Source organism: Micromys minutus (assembly GCF_963924665.1).
Source record: "Micromys minutus genome assembly, chromosome: 28".
In the NCBI taxonomy this organism is placed as follows: Eukaryota; Metazoa; Chordata; class Mammalia; order Rodentia; family Muridae; genus Micromys; species Micromys minutus.
In genome coordinates, this window is record NC_137963.1 from 32,650,055 (window position 1) to 32,654,460 (window position 4,406).

The following is a 4,406-nucleotide window of genomic DNA, read 5'->3' on the forward strand; positions in this document are numbered from 1 at the left end:
TCTCATCAAGAAAATATTTCTTGAAAAAGATTAAAAACCATAAGGAAAATTATAACCAATCTTAATACAGAGGTGTGGAGCTCATTCTCAATGCAAACATCTACAAAACGCTCCTCAGCCTAAGATTGATGGAGTATTATTGAAGAGTGTCTTAGTCAGGGTTTCTATTCCTGCATAAAACATCAGGACTAAGAAGCAAGTTGGGGAGGAAATGGTTTATTCAGCTTACACTTCCACCTTACTGTTCATCACCAAAGGAAGTCAGGACTGGAACCCAAGCAGGTCAGGAAGCAGGAGCTGATGCAGAGGCCATGGAGGGATGTTGCTTACAGATTGCTTCCCCTGGCTTGCTCAGCTGCTTTATATAGAACGCAGGTCTACCAGCCCAGGGATGGTACCACCCACAATAGAGTGGGCCTTTCCTCCTTGATCACTACTTGAGAAAATGCTGTACCTCATGGAGGCATTTTCTCAACTGAGGCTCCTTTCTCTATAACTCCAGCTTGTGTCAAGTTGACACAAAACCAGCCAGTACAAAGGATCATGGAATTTGCTGTGAGGTTTTCTTCAAGTATATCATAAAAATACTTATAAAAATAATAATAAGTATTTACATAATAATAAAGTTTAGCCAAAGCGACTATTCAAATGTGAGTTGAATAAGGATATAACGACAATACTGAGGGTAGGTGGAGAGAGAAATGTGCAGGAGGCTTGAACTATACACCTAGAACTACAGGCAACAAAGGAAACCTGGGAACAGAAGAAGAGGATTTCCTTAGGGAAAAGCACACCGATTGTCCAGTGCTAAGCAGTCAGCCCTGAAAACATACAGACAGAAAGCATTTACAGACTTAACAGGTTTTATTTAAGAAAATATATGTATATACAGATACATGTCTGTATTCAATAACAATTCATAAATGATAAAAAGTAGAAACCATGGAATCTTTTGAGAGTAAAGAGAGATAGATACATGGGTTTGGAGGGATGAATGGAAATGGATAAATATTTAAATTAAATGGCAAAAGACAACATTTAACTAATCCACAGTTGATTGCAACCCACAGGATATAATGCAAATCCAGTCACTATTGCTGATGCCAAGAAGTGCTAACTAACAGGAGCCTGATATGGATGTCTCCTGAGAGGCTTTATCGGAGCCTTGCTGATACAGATGAGGATGCTTGCAGCTAAACATCAGACAGCATGGGGACTCAATAGAGGAGGTAGAGAAAGGACTGAAGGAGCTGAAGGAATTTGCAATCCATAGAATGAACAACAATTAACAACCAACCAAACCCTGAGAGCTCCTGTGGACTAAACCGCCAACCAAAAAGTACACATGGCTCCCCCCATCTATGTAGCAGAGAATACCATTGTTTGGAATCAATAGTAGGAGAAGCCCTTGGTCCTGTGAAGGCTCATTTCTCCAGTGTACAGTAATGCCAGGTGTTGAGGTGGGAGTTGGGTGCATGGGGGTGGGAACATCTTCATAGAAGTAGAGGTAGGGGGATGGGAGGGGGAGGGGATAACATTTGAAATGTAAATACATAAAAATCCAATAATAAAAGCAAGCAAACAAACAAAAACCACGCACACCAAGACAAATCTTACTGAATTCCGACTCAATGGTATTCTCTCCAGCTATAAAGAAGTGTCATTCTATGCCACTGAGAGTCTGTTCTTGTCCAGCAATGTATGTAAACTAAGTTCCTGCTCCATTGCTCAATCGTGCCTTCAGCCCTTTGTCCTAGATAATAGTTACTAAACTACCCCAGGAACAAAACAGGCAAAGAGTAGCATATTTAAAGTTGCAAATTATCACATCACTTTTCTCTTGAGTAGATTTGCTATTGATTGTTTCAATTCTGATTCATGGCAGAGCATGAGCAAAGAGTATAAGGGAATCTGGGGAAAACTTACACTTTAATATTTCATATTTATGGCTATTACTACATTTTTATGGTGATCAGCTTCCTCACAAATACATCTATGTGTCATCCCTGAATATTTAACAACTGTCCTTAAGCAATACCCCATGATTCTTGGACACCAATATGATTTATACCTAGATTATCATTAAAATAAGCTATGTCTTTTATAATTTTATTTTTAGTATATCTACTTTGTATATTTCAGTATAAGCAACACAAACAAACCAGTTACTTAAGAAGAACAATTGTAGTGAGTACATAATAAAGGGAAACATGAGGTATACACTGAGTCTAAATATGACAATGCCTCCACATGTATAACTTGTTCTGTATTGTTCTTTTTTATACAATATAGCCAGAATATATTTCCCCCTCCTCAGCTTCTTTCAGTCCCCCACCCACATCACCTCTTAAATAGAAACTGTCTTGGTAAGTAACAACAGTAAGTGTAGGCTCAGAGAAATATACAATGAAATAAATATTTGAAAATCGGTCCTGTAAGAATTATAAAATAATTGAGCTGAATGGTTTTGACTTTGTTGTCTCCAATCATAAGAAATAACACTTCAAACTGTTTCCTTAAATTTATTTTAAAGATATTGCTCTGTCATCTTGAGTTTCAAATAATATAGGAGTAACAACTCCCAACACGGTTTCTTTTTGTTTACACTAAACTGTCCACAAGTTACAAATAAATGTAGAAACACAAGTAATAATGGGAAGATCTAGTGTCAAAATCCACTTGAAATACAAACAGCAGAAACATAAACAGACATGGAACAAATTAATCCCAAAGTGTTTCTTGGTGTTAAAACCAGCTTTTGGTGTAAGTGGAGATGCGGGATTTTACCATTCAGTAGATCAACCATCTTATACTGAGGGTCTATTAATAAAGATTAAATTATAGTTTTAATAATAACTGTTCATATGGGCATATATTGTAATACAGCAATAAGCAAAAATCAAGTATTTTATACCAAGCAAGATTCTAAAGCTTTAAACACATATTTTATTTACATTTTTTTTTACATAAAAAGCCTTTATTTTCAGGGAAGCAGGATTTTAATCAAACAAATCAAATCCCATGTTGTCATCTGACTCCTCAGACTCCTTCTCTTCTTTCTTCTACTCTGCTGCGGGGGCGGGATGTGGGGAGAACCAACAGCAGGGGCAGCAGAAGCAGCCACAGCCCCACCAGCACACTGACCCACTTGCCAACACCCTGAGCGATGGCATTCTCGGTGTTTTCCCCATTCAGCTCACTGATGACCTTGTTGAGCCGGTCATCCTCTGCCTCAGTGCCCACTGTCTAGTATTTTCTTCATGTCTTTGGTGCTAGGAGAGGAGTTGCTCCCGAGGGCGGCCAGCAGATAAGTGGCAATATTGCGCATGTCAGCTGCAATGGACAGACCTCACGCGTGCGACACAGGCCCATTTATATTTTTAAAAATAATATATTCACTTTAAGTGTTAGTAAGGTTTCTGTGACACATTGCTATTCGTATCAAAAAAACAAAAACAAAAACAAAACAACACACACACACACACACACACACACACACACACACACAGACACACACACATGAGGCGGTTAGTTTGAAAGGAGAAAAGGATTATTTTGCTCTCGATTTGAAGGTTTCAGCCTAGGACTGCTTTGCTCGGGAGTGAGGTTTACTTTATGGAAGGATCACGTGATGGTTGCCAGGGCATCTGTCTGTAATAGCATCAAGGGAGACTGCACAACTCATCAGTGTGCAGACGCCATTAGTTCAGCTGTCTATTGAAATCATGAGAAACAGAAGGGAAACGTATTGATACACAATAATTTCTCTTTCTGCTCTGGTACCACAGTCATTTCTTTACATTAGGAAATACATTTCCGTATCAGAGTGTGAGGTAGGAAATTCAAAACAGAAAGCATTAGGAAGAGGTAGAATTTGAAATAGCAGAATAAAAATTCATCCCAGAAGGAAGTAAAACATTGGTTCACATCTAATATTACTTCCAAATGCCCTGGGAGGTCCAAGGCCTCTATTGTTTCAGATGCTCCTCATGAAGATGTCACTATCTGCGGACGGTGGAACTGAACCAGGAAGACAGCAGTGGGAAGGAAGAGCTCTTCTGTCACCACCTTCAGCTGTGCGGTACTTACTAAGTTTTGTCATTTCAAAATCCAGGATACTTTCAGGTCTCACACCCTCACCACACATTCCTAAACCTCCTGCTGATTTAAGCTGAATAATTATTATATGAATAAGATTATATGTTTATATTACTCTTAGCATGCACACAATATGTTCAAACACAGAAACACATAATTATACCTTTATATCAAACTATATATATATATATATATATATATGTATATATATATGTATATATTATATATAGCTAGATAACTAGATCGATGGATAAAATTATTTGAGAATTTCATAGAGCTATATACTGTACTTTGACCATATTCATTCT

At 38.0% G+C, this 4,406-nt stretch overlaps 1 pseudogene across 1 annotated transcript; it reads right to left on the reverse strand.

Annotated features, from left to right (window-relative positions):
• Positions 1–2,999: 2,999 nt before the first annotated feature.
• Positions 3,000–3,328, reverse strand: LOC308438612 (large ribosomal subunit protein P2-like; annotated as a pseudogene). The gene has a single exon. The product of its transcript is annotated as a large ribosomal subunit protein P2-like (transcript).
• Between the last annotated feature and the right edge of the window lie 1,078 nt (positions 3,329–4,406).